The sequence below is a fragment of the Oncorhynchus masou genome, unplaced genomic scaffold (assembly GCF_036934945.1).
Source record: "Oncorhynchus masou masou isolate Uvic2021 unplaced genomic scaffold, UVic_Omas_1.1 unplaced_scaffold_733, whole genome shotgun sequence".
Taxonomy (NCBI): domain Eukaryota; kingdom Metazoa; phylum Chordata; class Actinopteri; order Salmoniformes; family Salmonidae; genus Oncorhynchus; species Oncorhynchus masou.
In genome coordinates this window covers 307,735-334,213 of record NW_027013784.1, presented here as the reverse complement: position 1 = coordinate 334,213, position 26,479 = coordinate 307,735, and the positions used below count along the sequence as shown (strand labels likewise).

Below are 26,479 nucleotides of genomic sequence, written 5' to 3'. Positions count from 1 at the left end.
CTGATACAGCAACACTACATTAACCACCACAGATACAGCAACACTACATTAACCCACCACAGATACAGCAACACTACATTAACCCACCACAGATACAGCAACACTACATTAATACACCAGATATACAGCCATTAACCCACCACAGATACAGCAACACTACATTAACCACCACTGATACAGCAACACTACATTAACCACGACTGATACAGCGACACTACATTAACCACCACTGATACAGCAACACTACATTAACCCACCACAGATACAACAACACTACATTAACCCACCACAGATACAGCAACACTACATTAACCACCACAGATACAACAACACTACATTAACCACCACTGACACAACAACACTACATTAACCCACCACAGATACAGCAACACTACATTAACCCACCACAGATACAGCAACACTACATTAACCACCACTGATACAGCAACACTACATTAACCCACCACAGATACAGCAACACTACATTAACCCACCACAGATACAGCAACACTACATTAACCCACCACAGATACAACAACACTACATTAACCCACCACAGATACAACAACACTACATTAACCACCACAGATACAACAACACTACATTAACCACCACAGATACAACAACACTACATTAACCACCACAGATACAACAACACTACATTAACCACCACAGATACAACAACACTACATTAACCACCACAGATACAGCAACACTACATTAACCACCACAGATACAACAACACTACATTAACCACCACAGATACAACAACACTACATTAACCACCACAGATACAGCCACCACAAGATTAACCCACCACAGAAATAGGGAGCCGTGTTCCCCTTCTTCAACAGCTGTCCGTGAGTTTTAACACCTTGACAAATTGAACCCCCCCCCCCTCCTACCCTCTCTAGCCCTCTGTGGTTGTCAAATTGTACCTTACTGCCTAGCATGGACCCCTGTGCACTCTGGTCAAAATAGTGCACTATGTAGGGAATAGGGTGCCATTTGGGATGCATGCAAAAAATATGTCAAGAGTCCTTTCAGATAACTGAGTATAGCAGCTTGGCAACAGTACAATTTTGCATCTTCGGGCGTTTGATTGGCAGGCTCTTCCATCTCCAGCAGTTGATTGGCAGGCTCTTCCATCTCCAGCGTTTGATTGGCAGGCTCTTCCATCTCCAGCATTTGATTGGCAGGCTCTTCCATCTCCAGCGTTTGATTGGCAGGCTCTTCCATCACCATGCATTTGATTGGCAGGCTCTTCCATCACCATGCGTTTGATTGGCAGGCTCTTCCATCTCCAGCGTTTGATTGGCAGGCTCTTCCATCACCATGCGTTTGATTGGCAGGCTCTTCCATCTCCAGCGTTTGATTGGCAGGCTCTTCCATCACCATGCGTTTGATTGGCAGGCTCTTCCATCTCCAGCGTTTGATTGGCAGGCTCTTCCATCACCATGCGTTTGATTGGCAGGCTCTTCCATCTCCAGCGTTTGATTGGCAGGCTCTTCCATCTCCAGCGTTTGATTGGCAGGCCCTTCCATCTCCAGCGTTTGATTGGCAGGCTCTTCCATCTCCAGCGTTTGATTGGCAGGCTCTTTCATCTCCAGCGTTTGAATGGCAGGCTCTTTCATCTCCAGCGTTTGAATGGCAGGCTCTTCCATCTCCAGTGTTTGATTGGCAGGATCTTCCATCACCATGCGTTTGATTGGCAGGCTCTTCTATCTCCATGCGTTTGATTGGCAGGCTCTTCTATCTCTGGCGTTTGATTGGCAGGCTCTTCTATCTCTGGCGTTTGATTGGCAGGCTCTTCCATCTCCAGCGTTTGATTGGCAGGCTCTTCTATCTCCATGCGTTTGATTGGCAGGCTCTTCTATCTCTGGCGTTTGATTGGCAGGCTTTTCCATCTCCGAGAGTTTGATTGGCAGGCTCTTCTATCTCTGGCGTTTGATTGGCAGGCTCTTCCATCTCTGAGAGTTTGATTGGCAGGCTCTTCCATCTTCATGCGTTTGATTAGCAGGCTCTTCCATCTCCGGGCGTTTGATTGGCAGGCTTTTCCATCTCTATGCATTTGATTGGCAGGCTTTTCCATCTCTAGGCATTTGATTGGCAGGCCCTTCCATCTCCAGCGTTTGATTGGCAGGCTCTTCCATCTCCAGCGTTTGATTGGCAGGATCTTCCATCTCCAGCGTTTGATTGGCAGGCTCTTTCATCTCCAGCGTTTGATTGGCAGGCTCTTCCATCTCCAGCGTTTGATTGGCAGGCTCTTCCATCTCCAGCGTTTGATTGGCAGGCTCTTCCATCTCCAGCGTTTGATTGGCAGGCTCTTCCATCTCCAGCGTTTGATTGGCAGGCTCTTCCATCTCCAGCGTTTGAATGGCAGGCTCTTCCATCTCCAGCATTTGATTGGCAGGATCTTCCATCACCATGCGTTTGATTGGCAGGCTCTTCTATCTCCATGCGTTTGATTGGCAGGCTCTTCTATCTCTGGCGTTTGATTGGTAGGCTCTTCTATCTCTGGCATTTGATTGGCAGGCTCTTCCATCTCCGAGAGTTTGATTGGCAGGCTCTTCTATCTCCATGCGTTTGATTGGCAGGCTCTTCCATCTCTGGCGTTTGATTGGCAGGCTCTTCCATCTCTAAGAGTTTGATTGGCAGGCTCTTCCATCTTCATGCGTTTGATTAGCAGGCTCTTCCATCTCCGGGTGTTTGATTGGCAGGCTTTTCCATCTCTAGGCATTTGATTGGCAGGCCCTTCCATCTCCAGCGTTTGATTGGCAGGCTCTTCCATCTCCAGCGTTTGATTGGCAGGATCTTCCATCACCATGCATTTGATTGGCAGGCTCTTCCATCACCATGCGTTTGAATGGCAGGATCTTCCATCACCATGCGTTTGATTGGCAGGCTCTTCCATCTCCAGCGTTTGATTGGCAGGCTCTTCCATCTCCAGCGTTTGATTGGCAGGCTCTTCCATCTCCAGCGTTTGATTGGCAGGCTCTTCCATCTCCAGCGTTTGATTGGCAGGCTCTTTCATCTCCAGCGTTTGATTGGCAGGCTCTTTCATCTCCAGCGTTTGAATGGCAGGCTCTTCCATCTCCAGTGTTTGATTGGCAGGATCTTCCATCACCATGCGTTTGATTGGCAGGCTCTTCTATCTCCATGCATTTGATTGGCAGGCTCTTCTATCTCTGGCGTTTGATTGGCAGGCTCTTCTATCTCTGGCGTTTGATTGGCAGGCTCTTCCATCTCCGAGAGTTTGATTGGCAGGCTCTTCTATCTCCATGCGTTTGATTGGCAGGCTCTTCTATCTCTGGCGTTTGATTGGCAGGTTCTTCCATCTCCGAGAGTTTGATTGGCAGGCTCTTCTATCTCTGGCGTTTGATTGGCAGGCTCTTCCATCTCCGAGAGTTTGATTGGCAGGCTTTTCCATCTCTAGGCATTTGATTGGCAGGCTTTTCCATCTCTAGGCATTTGATTGGCAGGCTCATTCTTTGGCAGTGAGTTTGTTGTTGTTTTTCTTTCTGCCTTGAGACATTTCAAGTTCTCCCCTCCTGAGGGGGCAATGCATACAATGCACACACACCATCAGTTGCCATGGCACTGTGGGTGTGCTGGGTGTCATTTGTTCCAGAAGTTGACATCTGACTAGTATGAATGATATGTTTTTTCATTTAAATGGGTTTTATTGGTATGGTATGAAGTATTGTATATTTGCTCAAAATCACAATGGTGGCATACCTCTGAACATTCCAGTATGCTGTTATTTATCACACCAAATATGTCATTCCTATGTGCATCTCTATGTGCGATATGACATCCTGTATAAAAGCTGTTCTTTTTCCCACTGTCACAGCTACTGTTGTCTGTTTTACAAATACTGGGAGTGTGTGTGCAGAGATGGGTTTCACTGTGACTGAATGCTGAATGCTCCAATCTGTGTGTGCGTGTGCATGTATGTGTGTGTGTGTGTGTGTGTACAGTTATCCCCAGCCAGTGAGATTTGCTTATTTGTGAATGTTGAGTGTGTGTCTACAATAGTAATTCAGTGAGATGGTTTTCTATCCAACAGAGCAGAGGCCTGTAACCCTGTAACCCTGTAACCTTTAACCTCTACCCTGTAATCCTGTAACCCTGTAACCTTTAACCACTACCCTGTAATCCTGTAACCCTGTAACATTTAACCTCTACCCTGTAATCCTGTAACCCTGTAACCTGTAACCTTTAACCTTTAACCTCTACCCTGTAATCCTGTAACCTTTAACCTGTGTGTGTGTGTGTGTATGGCCATGGCCATGAATAGTATTTAAATGGAGTACAGGCTTAACTGATTGACAGCAGAGACATAATACAATATGTAATGTTAATGAATAGTTTGGGGTAGGCCTCGTCTCCGGGAAATGCTCCTCAGAGCCAGGTGCTGATGACAGGGTGCCCTATGCTGGGCAGCTGGCATGGACCCCCCCAGCTGGGAGAACGGGGCTTCAGGTTATTATGCTGGGGGGGGGGGGTGTAACATTATAACATTAATAACACTCCCATACCAATACCTAGATGTTCAAATGTTCATAGATGACCAGCAGGGTCATAGAGAGAGAGAGAGGGAGAGGGAGGGAGAGGGAGAGAGAGAGAGAGAGAGAGACTCAGGACTATGTGGGGGTCAAGCAGGGTATCCACCACACCAGTCAGTCAGCTGAGAGAGAGAGAGAGAGAGAGAGAGAGAGAGAGAGAGAGAGAGAGAGAGAGAGAGAGAGAGAGAGAGAGAGAGAGAGAGAGAGAGAGAGAGAGAGAGAGAGAGAGAGAGAGAGAGAGAGAGAGAGAGAGAGAGAGAGACAGAGACAGAGACAGAGAGAGAGAGAGAGAGAGAGAGAGAAGAATTACTGTCATTTCTTAAGTAGGTCTTACTGCACTGCTGCATGGGCAGTATCTAGTGGAGATCCTAATGAACTAAACTGTACTTCCTCTCTCTCTCTCTCTCTCTCTCTCTCTCTCTCTCAGCTGACTGACTGGTGTGGTGGATACCCTGCTTGACCCCCACATAGTCCTGATTGTGGAGAGCTCTGACCAGGGGGGAAGACTTTTAACGTGACACGCCGGACCATGGACAGGAAGAGGAAATGGGTGCTAAGCAGCGGTGCTTTGCTGGTGATATTCCTTGGTCGCATGACCACAGCCTTAGAAGTGCCTCTTGACCGTAAGTCCAGTAGGATATGGTGACTGTAGATCACAGTATTGAATGGGTACTGTATTATTTAGTTACTGGAGTTATATGTTTTCAGATTTCATGACATTACAGGTTACAAGTTAGTATGTAGAGGGTTTGAAAGCATCCAGTCAGTGAACCATAGATACAGTAGCTTCCTTCCAGTGACTTGCATCTCAACAACACTGCATGGTGACATGATATGCATGTTGGGACAGATCTCACATGATGATTTAGTTCAACCACAGTGGAGAGGAATCTTCTAGTATTGTCTTGCCACGTCGTTAGCATCCCAAATGGCACCCTATTCCCTTTATAGTGCACTAGTTCTGACCAGAGCCCTATGCAGCCTGGTCAGAAGTAGTGCACTACAGTATATAGGGAATAGGCTGTCATTTGGGACTCAACCATTACCCACATTATCTTTATCTGCCTGTTGACTAATACTTAGCTTTCCTCACCTTCCTCAACGTTTTTATGACCGTTCATGGGGGACAAAAAGCTAAGGTTCTGGAAGGATGTAAGTGATGGGTCCAGGACTCTGCTGTGAGATGTGCTGTGGAGTGATGGAGCGTGGAGATCTTACTGTTGTGTGGATTGGAGTGACGTCGCTTAAATTTGCATGTAGCTATTTTGGCCCCTGTGTTTACAAACAAGCTGTTTATTGAGGTTTGTGATTTCATGTTTGTTATTGACGTTTGAACCATTTCATTGAATGGGAATACAATGATGGTCTATAGGAATAATAAGATGAAGTGATGATGTACATGTAGCATGTTGTCTAGTTGTCTAGTGGTCCACTAGACAATGTGTTGTGGTTGAGCAATACAGGAAGTGTCTGCTGCATCGTATCCTGCTGAGTGCATGCTCTTTACTTTTCCTTCCATTTGATGCTTCCTTCCTAATGCTGGTTAACGTGTTGCTGACGTGTTGCTGACGTGTTGCTGACGTGTTGCTGACGTGTTGCTAACGTGTTGCTGACGTGTTGCTGACGTGTTGCTGACGTGTTGCTAACGTGTGGCGTCTGCTTCTCTCTCTGAGGGAGCGTGTGTGTGCATATATGTGTGTGTGTGTTTGTGAGTGTGTGTGTCTCTCTCACTGGGTGTGTGTGTGTGTGTCTCTCTCTCTCACTGGGTGCATGTGTGTGTCTCTCTCTCACTGTGTGTGTGTGTGTGTGTGTGTGTGTGTGTGTGTGTGTGTGTGTGTGTGTGTGTGTGTGTGTTTGTGTGTCTCTCTCTCACTGGGTGCATGTGTGTGTCTCATTCTCTCTCTGAGTGAGTGTGTGTCTTTCTCTCACTGGGTGTGTGTGTGTGTGTGTCTCTCTCTCTCACTGGGTGCATGTGTGTGTCTCTCTCTCACTGTGTGTGTGTGTGTTTGTGTGTGTTTGTGTGTCTCTCTCTCACTGGGTGCATGTGGGTGTCTCTTCCTCTCTCTGAGTGAGTGTGTGTCTCTCTCTCACTGGGTGCATGTGTGTGTCTCTCTCTCACTGTGTGTGTGTGTGTGTGTACGTGTGTGTGTGTGTGTCTCTCTCTCTCTCTCTCACTGGGTGCATCTGAGTGAGTCTGTGTGTGCATATGTGTGTGTGTTTGTGAGTGTTTGTGTCTCTCTCTCACTGTGTGTGTGTGTGTCTCTCTCTCACTGGGTGTGTGTGTGCACGTTGTGGAGCAAAGTGTGTGTAGATTTGCCTCTGTTTAACACCCCTCTTACCCCTCTTCTCCAGTACCACAGCCTCCCACTATAACCCACCAATCCCCTAAGGATTTCATCATCGACCCTCGGGAGAACATCCTCATCTACTGTGAGGCCAAAGGGAAGCCGCATCCCAGGTGAGTGGAATGCTGTGTGAATAAATCCCCATGGAGACCATTACCATAGAGACCCATTGTCCGTCGCTTTAGTAACGTTTGACTGTAACACCTGACTGCACCTAACTGCCTAGATTTAAGTAGAAACTCCCTCTTGAGAAAAAAAAGAGGTGGTATCTTGAATCAAAAAGGGTTATTTGGCTGTTCCCATAGGAGAACCCTTTGAAGAACCCTTTGAGGTTACAGAAACACCGTTAGATACACCACCTACAGTACTGACTCTCAATAGGAGGTTTCTAAACCATTAGATACACCACCTACAGTACTGACTCTCAACAAGAGGTTTCTAAACCATTAGATACACCACCTACAGTACTGACTCTCGATAGGTTTCTAAACCATTAGATACACTACCTACAGTACTGACTCTCAAGAGGAGGTTTCTAAACCATTAGATACACTACCTACAGTGCTGACTCTCAACAAGAGGTTTCTAAACCATTAGATACACCACCTACAGTACTGACTCTCGATAGGTTTCTAAACCATTAGATACACTACCTACAGTGCTGACTCTCAACAAGAGGTTTCTAAACCATTAGATACATCACCTACAGTACTGACTCTCAAGAGGAGGTTTCTAAACCATTAGATACACCACCTACAGTGCTGACTCTCAGCAAGAGGTTTCTAAACCATTAGATACACCACCTACAGTACTGACTCTCAATAGGAAGTTTCTAAACCATTAGATACACCACCTACAGTACTGACTCTCAATAGGAGGTTTCTAAACCATTAGATACACCACCTACAGGGCTGACTCTCAACAAGAGGTTTCTAAACCATTAGATACACCACCTACAGTACTGACTCTCAAGAGAAGGTTTCTAAACCATTAGATACACCACCTACAGTACTGACTGTCAACAAGAGGTTTCTAAACCATTAGATACACCACCTACAGTACTGACTGTCAACAAGAGGTTTCTAAACCATTAGATACACCACCTACAGTACTGACTGTCAACAAGAGGTTTCTAAACCATTAGATACACCACCTACAGTACTGACTCTCAATAGGAGGTTTCTAAACCATTAGATACACCACCTAAAGGGCTGACTCTCAACAAGAGGTTTCTTAACCATTAGATACACCACCTACAGTACTGACTCTCAAGAGGAGTTTTCTAAACCATTAGATACACCACCTACAGTACTGACTGTCAACAAGAGGTTTCTAAACCATTAGATACACCACCTACAGTACTGACTCTCAATAGGAGGTTTCTAAACCATTAGATACACCACCTACAGTGCTGACTCTCAATAGGAGGCTTCTTAACCATTAGATACACCACCTACAGTACTGACTCTCAAGAGGAGGTTTCTAAACCATTAGATACACCACCTACAGTATTGACTCTCAAGAGGTTTCTTAACCATTAGATACACCACCTACAGTATTGACTCTCAAGAGGAGGTTTCTTAACCATTAGATACACCACCTACAGTATTGACTCTCAAGAGGAGGTTTCTAAACCATTAGATACACCACCTACAGTATTGACTCTCAATAGGAGGTTTCTAAACCATTAGATACACCACCTACAGTACTGACTCTCAAGAGGAGGTTTCTAAACCATTAGATACACCACCTGCAGTACTGACTTTCAATAGGTTTCTAAACCATTAGATACACCACCTACAGTGCTGACTCTCAATAGGAGGTTTCTAAACCATTAGATACACCACCTACAGTATTGACTCTCAAGAGGAGGTTTCTAAACCATTAGATACACCACCTACAGTACTGACTCTCAATAGGTTTCTAAACCATTAGATACACCACCTACAGTACTGACTCTCAAGAGGAGGTTTCTAAACCATTAGATACACCACCTACAGTACTGACTCTCAATAGGTTTCTAAACCATTAGATACACCACCTACAGTGCTGACTCTCAATAGGAGGTTTCTAAACCATTAGATACACCACCTATAGTACTGACTCTCAATAGGAGGTTTCTAAACCATTAGATACATCACCTACAGTACTGACTCTCAATAGGAGGTTTCTAAACCATTAGATACACCACCTACTGTGCTGACTCTCAATAGGAGGTTTCTAAACCATTAGATACACCACCTACAGTGCTGACTCTCAATAGGAGGTTTCTTAACCATTAGATACACCACCTACAGAATTGACTCTCAAGAGGAGGTTTCTTAACCATTAGATACACCACCTACAGTACTGACTCTCAAGAGGAGGTTTCTTAACCATTAGATACACCACCTACAGTCCTGACTCTCAAGATTGGGTTCCAAATGAGTCACATGAATCCCAATGACTTGTCATCATTATTCATCCCTATTCCAAGTGTCAATTACATTTTCTACTGTACTGTACTGTACTGTACTGTACTGTACTGTACTCTACTCCTACTCTACTCTACTCTACTCTACTCTACTCTACTCTACTCTACTCTACTCTACTCTAGCCTACTCTACTCTACTCTAGCCTAATTTAACCCCTTATGTTTCATCCAGCTTTTCCTGGACACGGAATGGGACGCATTTTGACGTGGAGAAGGACTCTAAGGTGTTGATGAAGCCGAGCTCAGGGACGCTGGTCATAGACATCAGTGGGGAGAAGGCTGAGGCCTACGAGGGGATCTACCAGTGTACCGCACGCAATGAGCACGGGACCGCTGTTTCCAACAACATCTTCATCAGACAGTCGAGTAAGAACCGTTATTTCCAACTGTTACTGAGCCTGTCTTTACCCTGAGACTGTCTTTACCCTGAGACTGTCTTTAACCTGAGACTGTCTTTACCCTGAGACTGTCTTTACCCTGAGCCTGTCTTTACCCTGAGCCTGTCTTTAGTCTGAGACTGTCTTTAGTCTGAGACTGTCTTTAGCCTGAGACTGTCTTTACCCTGAGCCTGTCTTTACCCTGAGCCTGTCTTTACCCTGAGCCTGTCTTTACCCTGAGCCTGTCTTTACCCTGAGCCTGTCCTTACGCTGAGCCTGTCTTTACCCTGAGCCTGTCTTTACCCTGAGCCTGTCCTTACCCTGAGCCTGTCTTTACCCTGAGCCTGTCTTTACCCTGAGCCTGTCTTTACCCTGAGACTGTCTTTACCCTGAGACTGTCTTTACCCTGAGCCTGTCTTTACCCTGAGCCTGTCTTTACCCTGAGACTGTCTTTACCCCGAGCCTGTCTTTACCCTGAGACTGTCTTTACCCCGAGCCTGTCTTTACCCTGAGACTGTCTTTACCCTGAGCCTGTCTTTACCCTGAGACTGTCTTTACCCTGAGCCTGTCTTTACCCTGAGACTGTCTTTACCCTGAGACTGTCTTTACCCCGAGCCTGTCTTTACCCTGAGACTGTCTTTACCCCGAGCCTGTCTTTACCCTGAGACTGTCTTTACCCTGAGCCTGTCTTTACCCTGAGCCTGTCTTTACCCTGAGCCTGTCTTTACCCTGAGCCTGTCTTTACCCTGAGACTGTCTTTACCCTGAGACTGTCTTTAACCTGAGACTGTTATTAACCTTAGCCAACCTTAGTACAACTCTTTTACCCTGGGATTCCAGCCATAACAAACCTACCCACTTTGTAGACTCTCCCTGAAGGGATGATGAATCTGTATTGAACAAGTATTATAATCTGCAGATCTTTTCAATGTCTTTACAGATTAGAGTTAAGCATTCTGATATTTTAAACACATAACTCCCTGTTGAACATTTTAAACAGGGCCCCTCCCTCCCTGTTGAACATTTTAAACAGGGCCCCTCCCTCCCTGTTGAACATTTTAAATAGGGCCCCTCCCTCCCTGTTGTACATTTTAAACAAGGCCCCTCCCTCCCTGTTGAACATTTTAAACAGGGTCCCTCCCTCCCTGTTGAACACTTTCACAGGGCCCCTACCTCCAATTTCCCCTGTTGAACATTTTAAACAGGGCCCCTCCCTCCCTATTGAAAATGTTAAATAGGTCCCCTCCCTCCCTGTTGTACATTTTAAACAAGGTCCCTTCCTTCCCTGTTGAACATTTTAAACAGGGCCCCTCCCTCCCTGTTGAACACTTTCACAGGGCCCCTACCTCCAATTTCCCCTGTTGTACATTTTACACAGGGCCCCTTCCTCACTGCTGTCTGTATGATGGCTGTTTATGTGACACAGGGTCCCCCTTGTGGTCGAAGGAGAGGAAAGAGGCAATCATGGTACAGGTGGGAGTGTCTCTGGTGCTGCAGTGTCGACCGCCTGCAGGCCTGCCCCTCCCATCATCTTCTGGATGGACAACAGTAAGTCTTCAAGGGGTTTCATACATTTCTACACATTGTGTGTTGGTTTACATCCAGACAGTACGCTGTAAAGTCCAATTCTAGAAGTCATATTGCCGGACTGTGTTCTGAGATTATATAGGGGCTGTTTTTGGTTGTCAGTAAGCATACATATTTAGTGTAATTGTATACAGCCACTGCCTCTTCACCCGCTATCATCCAGAAGGCGAGGTCAGTACAGGTGCATCAAAGCAGGGACCGAGAGACTGAAAAACAGCTTCTATCTCAAGGCCATCAGACTGTTAAACAGCCACCACTAACATTGAGTGGCTGCTGCCATACATGTAAAAATGTATCACTAGCCACTTTAAACAATGTTTACATACCCTACATTACTCATCTCATATGTATATACTGTACTCTATACCATCTACTGCATCTTGCATCTTTATGTAGTACATGTATCACTAGCCACTTTAAACAATGCCACTTAATATAATGTTTACATACCCTAAATTACTCATATCATATGTATATACTGTACTCTATACCATCTACTGCATCTTGCCATCTTTATGTAATACATGTATCACTAGGCACTTTAAACAATGTTTACATACCCTACATTACTCATCTCATATGTATATACTGTACTCTATACCAACTACTGTATCTTGCCATCTTTATGTAATACATGTATCACTAGCCACTTTAAACAATGTTTACATACGCTACATTACTCATCTCATATGTATATACTGTACTCTATACCAACTACTGTATCTTGCCATCTTTATGTAATACATGTATCACTAGCCACTTTAAACAATGCCACTTAATATAATGTTTACATACCCTACATTACTCATCTCATATGTATATACTGTACTCGATACCATCTACTGCATCTTCCTATGCCGTTCTGTACCATCATTCATTCATGATTCTTTATGTACATATTATTTATCCCTTTACAGTTGTGTGTATAAGGTATTAGTTGTGGAATTGTTAGGTTAGATTACTCGTTGGTTATTACTGCATTGTCGGAACTAGAAGCACAAGCATTTCTCTACACTCACATTAACAACTGCTAACTATGTGTATGTGACAAATACAATTTGATTTGATGTGTAACATATTTGAAGTGATACATCATCTCTCCTCTTCCTCTTCCCCCCCCTTCCAGACTTCCAGCGCCTGCCTCAGAACACGCGTGTGTCCCAGGCGTTAAACGGAGACCTGTACTTCTCTAACGTCCTATTGGACGACACCAGGAACGACTACATCTGTTACGCCCGCTTCCCCCACACACAGACCATCCAGCAGAAACAACCCATCACGGTCAAAGTCCTGGACAGTAAGTGTCCATCCCACTCAGCACAGAGGCTTTGAACCAGTCCCAGCGGGTTCCTACACCTGAGATGTTTACTGATCTGGAAGGGAGAAGCTCCATCTCCACACTGATTATACATATTGATTCCCTTCAGATCTGCAAATAAGGGTTAGGGCCAAGGAGAAGGGAGCCTTGGGCAAGACGGTCAACTCCTTCTCTGAGTTGTCTGGTCCTATCTGAGTGTTAGTGGACACCGTGACATTAGGTCATTGTATGTTTTCATGTTTCTGTGCATCTTCACATTGCCTTGTTATGCAATATTTTAGTATAGTGATAATTTTGTAGAGTATTTTGTGATACTCATCATTCTAATGTGTGATGTATTTTTGAACTGTCCTTTCATGTTGATATTTGTTTGATGATATTTGTTTGATGACATCCCTTCCTCTAAACTGAATCTCCTCCTGGTTGTTCCCTGTAGATGTCTATGTAGCACCTCTAAACTGAATCTCCTCCTGGTTGTTCCCTGTAGATGTCTACGTAGCACCTCTAACTGAATCTCCTCCTGGTTGTTCCCTGTAGATGTCTACGTAGCACCTCTAACTGAATCTCCTCCTGGTTGTTCCCTGTAGATGTCTACGTAGCACCTCTAACTGAATCTCCTCCTGGTTGTTCCCTGTAGATGTCTACGTAGCACCTCTAACTGAATCTCCTCCTGGTTGTTCCCTGTAGATGTCTACGTAGCACCTCTAACTGAATCTCCTCCTGGTTGTTCCCTGTAGATGTCTACATAGCACCTCTAACTGAATCTCCTCCTGGTTGTTCCCTGTAGATGTCTATGTAGCACCTCTAACTGAATCTCCTCCTGGTTGTTCCCTGTAGATGTCTACGTAGCACCTCTAACTGAATCTCCTCCTGGTTGTTCCCTGTAGATGTCTACATAGCACTGCATGCTCATGATGTTCTGATTGATTTTTACAGTGGATGCGATCAATGAAACTGTGGCAGCTTTGTACAATTATACGAACAATTTATTTGTTGGTGAGTGCTGGTTTACCCCCTTATCCCAAAGTGAACCCAGCCCCATCCCAACTCCTCCTTTTATTCTAACCAACCTGGACTATACCTGGCCCAACTGACTCCAACACCTGTAGTATAATCTACCTGGAATATACCTGACCCACCTGACTGCAAAACCTGTAGTATAACCTACCTGGACTATACCTGACCCACCTGACTCCAACACTTGTAGTATAACCTACCTGGAATATACCTGACCCACCTGACTCCAACACCTGTAGTATAACCTACCTGGACTATACCTGACCCACCTGACTCCAACACCTGTAGTATAACCTACCTGGACTATACCTGACCCACCTGACTCCAACACCTGTAGTATAACCTACCTGGACTATACCTGACCCAACTGACTCCAGCACCTGTAGTATAACCTACCTGGACTATACCTGACCCACCTGACTCCAACACCTGTAGTGTAACCTACCTGGAATATACCTGACCCACCTGACTCCAGCACCTGTAGTATAACCCACCTGGAATATACCTGACCCACCTGACTCCAACACCTGTAGTATAACCTACCTGGACTATACCTGACCCACCTGACTCCAACACCTGTAGTATAACCTACCTGGAATATACCTGACCCACCTGACTCCAACACCTGTAGTATAACCTACCTGGACTATACCTGACCCACCTGACTCCAACACCTGTAGTATAACCTACCTGGACTATACCTGACCCACCTGACTCCAACACCTGTAGTATAACCTACCTGGACTATACCTGACCCACCTGACTCCAACACCTGTAGTATAACCTACCTGGACTATACCTGACCCACCTGACTCCAACACCTGTAGTATAACCTACCTGGACTATACCTGACCTGATCATCTACTCCCAACCTCATCCTGTGTGACTAAATTCACATTGATAGCGTAATATAATAAAATAACAACAAACAATGTTTAATTACATTCCATAACTAAATCCTCTCCCTTTACCCTGTACTGTGTTAACTTAGCTTACCTTCTTACTTAGAAAACCAAATGCCTAAAAGGTGGATTCATTTGTAGGAAACCCATCAAGAAAAAGAAACCAATCAAATCCATTTTCTTTACTGAAATGAATGTTCCTTTCTTTGGCTGGGCATTCATCTACTAATGTTAACCAATGGGCATTCATCTACTAACGTTAACCAATGGGCATTCATCTACTAACGTTAACCAATGGGCATTCATCTACTAACGTTAACCAATGGGCATTCATCTACTAACATTAACCATAAGCTTCCCATTGGTTAAGCATTATTCATAGTAAAAAGGATGCTCCTCCTAGTTTAAATTCAACACCCATCACCCAATAGTTAGATGATGAAATCCAAAGTGAAGCACACAGCATACAGAACTAGTATGATGAAACTCTTGCATGAGACTTATACAGTATTTTCTCTCTCTCTCATCTAGATCTTTCCATGTTCTTTTAATGTAAGTCTCTGACCCTGAAAAAGGCACGCATGGAAAGATCATTAAACACAATCTGTCTTCTGTCCATCCAATCAGCGGTTCACGCCAATGTGTTGTATACAACACATTCCCCCCAGCTCCACTCACTCAATCTAGTCTCATTGTAAATGTACATTCCCCCCAGCTCCACTCACTCAATCTAGTCTCATTGTAAAGAGATTTTACCAGACCTTTCAGTCAGGGCTTGATTAGGGCTAAACATGTCAGCATCATAGCAGCCGTAGCTAGCTTAGGGCTAAACATGTCAGAATCATAGCAGCCGTAGCTAGCTTAGGGCTAAACATGTCAGAATCATAGCAGCCGTAGCTAGCTTAGGGCTAAACATGTCAGAATCATAGCAGCCGTAGCTTGATTAGGGCTAAACATGTCAGAATCATAGCAGCCGTAGATTGATTAGGGCTAAACATGTCAGAATCATAGCAGCCGTAGCTAGATTAGGGCTAAACATGTCAGAATCATAGCAGCCGTAGCTTGATTAGTGCTAAACATGTCAGAATCAAAGCAGCCGTAGCTTGATTAGGGCTAAACATGTCAGAATCAAAGCAGCCGTAGCTTGATTAGGGCTAAACATGTCAGCATCATAGCAGCCGTAGCTTGATTAGGGCTAAACATGTCAGAATCATAGCAGCCGTAGCTAGCTTAGGGCTAAACATGTCAGAATCATAGCAGCCGTAGCTTGATTAGGGCTAAACATGTCAGAATCATAGCAGCCGTAGCTAGCTTAGGGCTAAACATGTCAGAATCATAGCAGCCATAGCTTGATTAGGGCTAAACATGTCAGCATCATAGCAGCCGTAGCTTGATTAGGGCTAAACATGTCAGAATCATAGCAGCCGTAGCTTGATTAGGGCTAAACATGTCAGAATCATAGCAGCCGTAGATTGATTAGGGCTAAACATGTCAGCATCATAGCAGCCGTAGATTGATTAGGGCTAAACATGTCAGCATCATAGCAGCCGTAGATTGATTAGGGCTAAACATGTCAGCATCATAGCAGCCGTAGCTTGATTAGGGCTAAACATGTCAGAATCATAGCAGCCGTAGCGAGCTTATGGCTAAAATCTGTCTATGATTATATCGAGGAAGGATACTAAGGGAGAAATCCTAGATCCCTTGGTTGTCGTGGCAACAGATTGACGACTGGACGGCCTGTCTCTCCAGGTGTTGTGTGTCTACTTCAGACCAGTGGCCCTATATAGTGCACTATGGGGCAAAGGGAGCCATTTGGGAAGCAGCCTGCGAAAGGGCCAACGCCTGGCTACAGTCCATAACAGCACGGGATATTACTACTATCCTATAATAGTCTATATGCCGCTGGTGCTGGACTACTGGCTCTACGGACTGAATGGTCACAGCTAGCTACTGACACTTATACCCTTTCCACAATCCAGCAGCTATATTTACCCACCACCCAGGTCAGAGAAGTACTATTTAGCTTGGCTCAGCTCAGCTTGGCTCAGCTCGGCTTAGCTCAGTAGTGTGAACAGGGTATAGGAACGTGTGGTTCTGGTGCTGAGATGATTGTGTTTCCTGTCCTGTTCTCCAGACAGTCCATCGGGGGAGCGGCGACCCAGCTTCATGGCTCCTCTGGGGCGGAGCAGCACCCAGATGGCCCTGAGGGGAGGGGTTCTGGAGATAGAGTGTATCGCTGAAGGACTGTAAGTACGCCCACAACACTGCATGAACAACGCTGCATGAACAACACTGCATGAACAACGCTGCATGAAAAACACTGCATGAACAACACTGCATGAACAATACTGCATGAACAACACAGCATGAACAAGGTTTTTAACTTCTGTTTTTGCACAAGGGCAGGTTGGTTTGTTTAATCTTTGTATGTGACATTCAGCAATACTACTTTGTTGCCTTGTCAAGACAACATCATGTTTGCTATTGCAAAATCAGGCTGGTTACCTAGACAACATTGGACTAGCTGTCTGTCTGTTCTTTTTGGGAGAGGACAATACACAGATATTGGTAAGTGATTTATTTAGTTGTTGTTGTTTTTGCTAGTCCGACTCCGGAGGTGTCCTGGTATAAGGAGAGTGGCGATCTTCCTAGCAGCCGGATGTCCTTCCACAACTTCCAGAAGACGCTGAAGATCGCAGATGTGATGGAGGCGGACGCCGGGGACTACCGCTGCACGGCCAAGAACAGCCTAGGCTCCGCCCATCACACCATCAAAGTCAACGTCAAAGGTCTGTGACACAAAGAAGAGTTGGGACGAGATGGAATATGTGGAGAAATGTTCCTAACACTCCTAGTACCTTTACAGTGTTGTGGATTTTAAAAGGGGTATTCTATAGGTCTGTCCCTCTCTCTCTCTTTCTCTGACTCTCACCCCCCCTTCCCCGTCCCCCCCAGCGGCTCCGTTCTGGATCAGTGCCCCCAGGAACCTGATCCTGGCCCCGAAGGAGACGGGCATCCTCACCTGCAGAGTCAGTGGAGACCCCAAGCCCCAAATCGCCTGGTCCGTCAACGGAGTCCCCATCGAAAGTGAGTCTAGTCCACTTCCACCCCAGACTGAGGCTCAATGGAACGAATCCTAACTGGAGAAATGCACACTGAAGCGTACATTTACATTTTAGTAATTTAGCAAACGCTCTTATCCAGAGAGATGTATAGTCAGTGTGTTTCACTTATGTAGGTAGAACAGCACCAGAGCTCATATACTATTGCATAAATAATTCATTGATGTCAATGAGAGATTTGCACAAAATATGTATGTGTGCTCTGCCCACATAGGGGATGAATCCTAATCAAATTAGGATTCATCCCCTATGTGGGCAGAGCACACATCTACACGATGTTACCCTTCAATTATGAACATCCAAATGTGCAGGAGGAAGGGTGAACAGAGGTTTGAATGTGTGACATACTGTATATCTAGCCTGTGATCCCCTTGATAGACTCTCCAAAGGACACGAGTCGGAAGGTGGAGGACGACACAGTGATTCTGAGCGACGTCCAGACCGGCTCCAGCGCTGTCTACCAGTGCAACGCCTCCAATGAGTTTGGCTACCTGCTGGCTAATGCTTTTGTCAATGTGCTTGGTGAGTCTCTGGAAACACAACCATTGAATCTGCCTTTTAGAATCCGAATATTGAGTCAATAAACAAATAAAAACTCTAAACTCTTGAGCTTTACAACTCTTGAACATTGTTGTGGCCAATGACAGCATTTTGTGTTCTCTGCATCATTCTCATGTCACGTTATGGTTTAGTAATCATTATCAATATGATTTGTTTCTGTTTTCAGCCGAAGCACCAAGGGTGCTGACTCCCCCCAACAATGTGTACCAGGTCATCACCAACAATCCTGCCTTCCTGGACTGTGCCTCGTTCGGCTCGCCCATACCAACCATCACATGGTTAGTCCATCTGGCTCTAAGTCTTGCAAGCCAGTCAGCCAGACTCTCACAAGCTAGTCAGCCAGACTTTAAGTTTCACAAGCCAGTCAGCCAGACTTTAGTCTCACAAGCCAGTCAGTCAGATGCTCACAAGCCAGCCAGTCAGACTCTAGTCTCACAAGCCAGCCAGTCAGACTCTAGTCTCACAAGCCAGCCAGTCAGACTCTAGTCTTACAAGCCAGCCAGCCAGACTCTAGTCTCACAAGCCAGCCAGCCAGTCAGACTCTAGTCTTACAAGCCAGCCAGCCAGACTCTAGTCTCACAAGCCAGCCAGCCAGCCAGACTCTAGTCTCACAAGCCAGCCAGTCAGACTCTAGTCTCACAAACCAGCCAGCCAGACTCTAGTCTCACAAGCCAGTCAGTCAGACTCTAGTCTCACAAGCCAGTCAGTCAGACTCTAGTCTCTAAAGCCAGCCAGTCAGACTCTAGTCTCACAAGCCAGCCAGTCAGACTCTAGTCTCACAAGCCAGCCAGCCAGACTCTAGTCTCACAAGTCACTCTGTTTCACAAGCCAGCCAGCCAGATTCTAGTCTCACAAGCCAGTCAGCCAGACTCTAGTCTCACAAGCCAGCCAGCCAGACTCTAGTCTCACAAGCCAGTCAGTCAGACTCTAGTCTCACAAGCCAGCCAGCCAGACTCTAGTCTCACAAGCCAGCCAGCCAGACTCTAGTCTCACAAGCCAGCCAGCCAGACTCTAGTCTCACAAGCCAGTCAGTCAGACTCTAGTCTCACAAGCCAGTCAGTCAGTCTCCCATCTTGTTATTACACCACTCTGTTATTAACACCACTCTGTTAACACCTCTCTGTTAACACCACTCTGTTATTAACCCTACTCTGTTAACACCTCTCTGTTAACACCACTCTGTTATTAACACCACTCTGTTAACACCTCTCTGTTAACTCCACTCTGTTAACACCACTCTGTTAACACCTCTCTGTTAACTCCACTCTGTTAACTACACTCTGTTAACACCTCTCTGTTAACACCTCTCTGTTAAAACCTCTCTGTTAAAACCTCTCTGTTAACTCCACTCTGTTAACTACACTCTGTTAACACCTCTCTGTTAAAACCTCTCTGTTAAAACCTCTCTGTTAACTCCACTCTGTTAACTACACTCTGTTAACTACACTCTGTTAACACCTCACTGTTAAAACCTCTCTGTTAACACCTCTCTGTTAACACCACTGCACTTCCTAATGGAGTTCACTGAGGCTGGTGTGATTGTGAACAGAGGGCTGTTAATGAATATCACACAGTGTCCCGTAAAGTCCTTCAGTCACAAACTGTTCAACATGATCTTCTCATAAAGAACTGAGCTGATGAATAACTACATTCATAAAGTCTCACAGGGATCTAGCGTTCTAATGCAGTGACCTAGTGTTTCCTCTGCAGGTTTAAGGACAGCCAGACCAGTATCCTGAATAGAGACCCATATGTGATCCATAATAACGGTACCTTAGAGATCAACGTAGCCCAGTCCCTGAACAGTGGCAAGTACACCTGTATAGCCTCCAACAACCTGGGAACCAGGGAGAACCATGTCTACTTGGAGGTCAAAGGTCAGACAAGCCTGCTTATAACCTGATTATAATGCTTTATGAATGTAGTTATAGACACTTATAATGCTTTATGGATGTATTTATAGATGTTATAATTTTTATTTTACCTTTATTTAACAAGGCAAGTCAGTTAAGAACATATTCTTATTTTCAATGACAGCCTAGGAACAGTGGGTTAACTGCATTGTTCAGGGCAAAACGACAGCTCAGGGATTCGATCTTGCAACCTTCCGGTTACTAGTCCAACTCTCTAACCACTAGGCTACCTGACGCCCCAATCTATTTATAGATGTTATAATGCTTTATGAATGTAGTTATCGAAACGTATAATGCATTATGAATTTAATTATAGACACGTGTAATGCATTATGAATGTAGTTATAAATGTTATAATGCATTATGATTGTAGTTATAGATGTTATAATGCATTATGAATGTAGTTATAGATGTTATAATGCATTATGAATGTAGTTATAAATGGTATAATGCATTATGAATGTAGTTATAGACACTTATAATGCATCATGAATGTAGTTATAGATACTTATAATGCATTATGAATGTAGTTATACATGTTATAATGCATTATGAATGTAGTTATAGATGTTATAATGCATTATGAATGTAGTTATAGATATTATAATGCATTATGAATGTACTTATAGATGTTATAATGCATTATGAATGTAGTTATAAATGTTATAATGCATTATGAATGTACTTATAGATGTTATAATGCATTATGAATGTAGTTATAGATGTTATAATGCATTATGAATGTAGTTATACATTTTATAATGCATTATGAATGTAGTTATAGATGTTATAATGCATTATGAATGTAGTTATAGATGTTATAATGCATTATGAATGTAGTTATAAATGGTATAATGCATTATGAATGTAGTTATAGACACTTATAATGCATCATGAATGTAGTTATAGATACTTATAATGCATTATGAATGTAGTTATACATGTTATAATGCATTATGAATGTAGTTATAGATGTTATAATGCATTATGAATGTAGTTATTGATGTTATAATGCATTATGAATGTAGTTATAGATGTTATAATGCATTATGAATGTAGTTATAGATGTTATAATGCATTATGAATGTAGTTATAGACACTTATAATGCATTATGAATGTATTTATAGACACTTATAATGCATTATGAATGTAGTTATAAATGTTATACTGCATTATGAATGTAGTTATAGATGTTATAATGCATTATTAAGAGTGTATTCATATGAAGTGTAACCATATATGTGTGTATTGTCCTTCAGAGCCGACGAGGATCCTGGCCCAGCCAGAGTACATGGTGGTCCAGAGGAACAGGAAGGCCGTGTTTGAGTGTAAAGTTAAACACGACCCCACCCTCATCCCCACCATGAACTGGCTCAAAGACAACGGAGAGCTGCCTGACGACGAGAGGTACTCTAGACCATCTCCTCTATACACACCTTCTCTCTATAGATATGGGTCTGCTATCGGCCAGTGGTGGTCAACCCTACTCCAGGAGAGATAACATCCTCCCTGATTCTGACACACCTCATTCTACTAATCAAACTGCTCCTCAGGCCCTCCTCAGCCCCCCGCATTAGGTGTGTTAAAGCAGGGCAGGAGCAAAAGCCTGAAAAAATTATGTATTTGGTAAATGTATGATTGGATTTGTTTTTTCATTATTTTTTTCACCTTTATTTAACCAGGTAAGCTAGTTGAGAACAAGTTCCCATTTCCAACTGCGACCTGGCCAAGATAAAGCAAAGCAATGCGACAGAAACAACAACACAGAGTTACACATGGAATAAACAAGCGTACAGTCAATAACACACTAGAAAGAAAGTCTATATACATTGTGTGCAAATGGCATGAGGAGGTAAGGCAATACATAGGCCATAGTAGCAAAGTAATTACAATTAACACGAGTGATAGATGAGCAGATGATGATGAGCAGATGGTGGTGTGTAAGTAGTGATACTGGTGTGCAAAAGAGCAGCAAAGTAAATAAAAACAGTATCGGGATGAGGTAGGTAGATTGGGTGGGCTATTTACAGATGGACTATGTACAGCTGCAGCGATCTGTTAGATGCTCAGATAGGTGATGTTTAAAGTTAGTGAGGGAAATGTAAGTCTCCAACATCAGCGATTTTTGCACTTCGCTCCAGTCATTGGCAGCAGAGAACTGGAAGGGAAGGCGGCCAAAGGAGGTGTTGGCTTTGGGGATGACCAGTGAGGTATACCTGCTGGAGCGCGTGCTACGGGTGGGTGTTATTATCGTGACCAGTGAGCAGAGATAAGGCGGAGCTTTACCTAGCATAGACTTATAGATGACCTGGAGCCAGTGGGTCTGGCGACGAATATGTAGCGAGGGACTAGAGCATACAGGTCGTAGTGGTGGGTGGTACAAGGCGCTTTGATAACAAAACAGATGACTCTGATAGACTACACCCAGTTTTCTAAGTAGAGTATTGGAAGATATTTTGTAGATGACATCGCCGAAGTCGAGGATCGGCAGGATAGTCAGTTTTACTAGGGTAAGTTTGGCGGCGTGAGTGAACGAGGCTTTGTTGCGAAATAGACAGCCAATTCTAGATTTGATTTTGGATTGGAGATGTTTGAAATGAGTCTGGAAGGAGAGTTTACAGTCTAGCCAGACACCTAAGTATTTGTAGTTGTCCACGTATTCTAGGTCAGAACCTTCCAGAGTAGTGATGCTAGTCGGGCGGGGGTGCGGGCAGCGAACAAGTGAAAAGCATGCATTTGGTTTTACTAGCGTTTAAGAGCAGTTGGAGGCCACGGAAGGAGTATTGTATGGCATTGAAGCTTGTTTGGAGGTTAGTTAACACAGTGTCCAAGGAAGGGACAGAAGTATACAGAATGGTGTTGTCTGCGTAGAGATGGATCAGGGAATCACCTGCAGCAAGAGCGACCTCATTGATGTATACAGAGAAGAGAGTCAGCCCGAGAATTGAACCCTGTGGTACCCCCATAGAGACTGCCACAGGTCCGGACAACAGGCCCTCCGATTTGACACACTGAACTCTGTCTGTGAAGTAGTTGGTGAACCAGGCGAGGCAGTCATTTGAGAAACCAAGGCTATTGAGTCTGCCGATAAGAATACGGTGATTGACAGAGTCGAAGCCTTGGCCAGGTCAATGAATACAGCTGCACAGTACTGTCTTTTATCGATGGCGGTTATGATATCGTTTAGTACCTTGAGCGTGGCAGGGGTGCCCCCGTCACCAGCTCGGAAACCGGATTGCACAGCAGAGAAGGTACGGTGGGATTCGAAATGGTCAGTGATCTGTATATTAACTTGGCTTTTGAAGACTTTAGAAAGGCAGGGTAGGATAGATATAGGTCTATAACAGTTTGGGTCTAGAGTGTCACCCCCTTGAAGAGGGGGATGACCGCGGCAGCTTTCCAATCTTTAGGGATCTCGGACGATACGAAAGAGAGGTTGAACAGGCTAGTAATAGTGGTGGCAACAAAGGCGGCGGATAATTTTAAAAGAGAGGGTCCAGATTGTCTAGCCTGGCTGATTTGTAGGGGTCCAGGTTTTGCAGCTCTTTCAGAACATCTGCTATCTGGATTTAGGTGAAGGAGAAGCTGGGGAGGCTTGTGCAAGTAGCTGCCGGGGGTGCGGAGCTGTTGTCCGGGGTTGGGGTAGCCAGGAGAAAAGCATGGCCAGCCGTAGAGAAATGCTTATTGAATGTTTTTTTATCGGTGGTGACCGTGTTACCTAGCCTCAGTGCAGTGGGCAGCTGGGAGGAGGTGCCCTTGTTCTCCATGGACTTTTTGGAGTTAGAGCTACAGGATTCATATTTCTGTTTGAAAAAGCTAGCCTTTAATTTCCTGACTGACTGTGTGTATTGGTTCCTGACTTCCCTGAACAGTTGCATATCGCTGGGACTATTCGATGCTATTGGAGTCCGCCACAGGTTACTGTAAGCATGATTGTCTGACTGTGTGGTGGTGTTTTGTTAGGTTCTTGGTGGACACTGACAGTCTGACCATCAACGAAGTGACAGAGGAGGACAGGGAACCTACACCTGTGTCATGAACACCACCCTGGACCAGGACTCAGCTAGCGCCATGCTCACCGTCGTTGGTGGGTTTACCTTTATACTTCACCTGATGTTTACCTAACTTATCTTAGGATATACAACACATTCTACCCTTTCCTCGTTCTATCAGCTACCTATATTCTATGTCCTCTAGTTACTCTTATGACAATGTGATATGTTTCATCTCTGTGGTAGACACGCATGTGCATGTTCTGAATAGTCTGTTAACATCTTTATTTAAATACTTTGTAGTCTGATCCAATGCTCACAGAGTTGTAATACTAGAGTGTTGTAATATTGGTGATTGACTATAGGAACACCAGTCTTTCATAACCAATACTAGAGTGTTGTAATATTGGTGATTGACTATAGGAACACCAGTCTTTCATAACCAATACTAGAGTGTTGTAATATTGGTGATTGACTATAGTAACACTAGTCTTTCATAACCAGTACTAGAGTGTTGTAATATTGGTGATTGACTATAGTAACACTAGTCTTTCATAACCAATACTAGTGTTGTGATATTGGTGATTGACTATAGTAACACTAGTCTTTCATAACCAGTACTAGAGTGTTGTGATATTGGTGATTGACTATAGTAACACTAGTCTTTCATAACCAATACTAGAGTGTTGTAATATTGGTGATTGACTATAGTAACACTAGTCTTTCATATCCAATACTAAAGTGTTGTAATATTGGTGATTGACTATAGTAACACTAGTCTTTCATAACCAATACTAGAGTGTTGTAATATTGGTGATTGACTATAGGAACACCAGTCTTTCATAACCAATACTAGAGTGTTGTGATATTGGTGATTGACTATAGTAACACTAGTCTTTCATAACCAATACTAGTGTTGTAATATTGGTGATTGACTATAGGAAGTATTTCATAAGCTTCTTGTTGCTGTGTAGTCCTATTCTTCTTCTCTCTGAAACCTGTGTTTTGTCACTAACCTGTCACTCCTATCTGACTCCTGTCCTTGCTCTCTCAGAGGCTACTCCAACTCCTGCTATTGTCTACGGTAAACAACGCTGGCCCTGTTGGCCATATTAGCATCATCATTCCTCATCCACTCCTCTCCCTCAGTCCTGAGTGTGTGAGAGCTGACCTTCACCCTTACTGTAGCAGTCTTGTCCGTTTGCTTAGCATGCTATGGCTCTGCTGTGATGCTACTGCAGTGGCATATTGACAGTCCGTGACCAGAGAGAACCAGTCTGTGTGTGTTTGAAGTGTCTACTGCATCATTAGATGTATTCACTAGTGTGATGATTATTATTATTATTATTAGTAGTAACTATGTCCATCTGACTACTGTGTTTTGGGTTGGAGTTGGATCCTGCTCATTTCAGACTCTCGCTCAGTTACTCAGTTTATCAAACAAGGCATGCTGACTCCCACCCCCTAAAGCATCAGGTGACCTTGTTGTTGTAGTGAGTGGTACCGACACTGTGTTTTCCTCTCCAGAGGAACCAGACCCTCCTACAGACCTGGAGCTGACTGACCAGAGAGAGAGGAGCGTCCAGCTCACCTGGATACCTGGAGACGAACACAACAGCCCTACACAGAGTACTGTATTATAATGAACAGCCCTACACAGAGTACTGTATTATAATGAACACAACAGCCCTACACAGAGTACTGTATTATAATGAACAGTCCCACACAGAGTACTGTATTATAATGAACACAACAGTCCCACACAGAGTACTGTATTATAATGAACACAACAGCCCCACACAGAGTACTGTATTATAATGAACAGCCCTACACAGAGTACTGTATTATAATGAACAGCACTACACAGTGTACTGTATTATAATGAACACAACAGCCCTACACAGAGTACTGTATTATAATGAACACAACAGTCCTACACAGAGTACTGTATTATAATGAACACAACAGCCCTACACAGAGTACTGTATTATAATGAACACAACAGCCCCACACAGAGTACTGTATTATAATGAACACAACAGTCCTACACAGAGTACTGTATTATAATGACCAGCCCTACACAGAGTACTGTATTATCATGAACAGCACTACAAAGAGTACTGTATTATAATGAACACAACTGCCCCACACAGAGTACTCTATTATAATGAACAGCCCTACACAGAGTACTGTATTATAATGAACACAACAGCCCCACACAGAGTACTGTATTATAATGAACACAACAGTCCCACACAGAGTACTGTATTATAATGAACAGTCCTACACAGAGTACTGTAT

The 26,479-nt window shown here is 44.1% G+C and overlaps 1 pseudogene; it reads left to right on the top strand.

Moving 5' to 3' along the window:
* The window catches only part of LOC135537259 (neuronal cell adhesion molecule-like), a 78,365-nt pseudogene that overhangs the window by 24,578 nt on the left and 27,308 nt on the right, over positions 1-26,479 (top strand).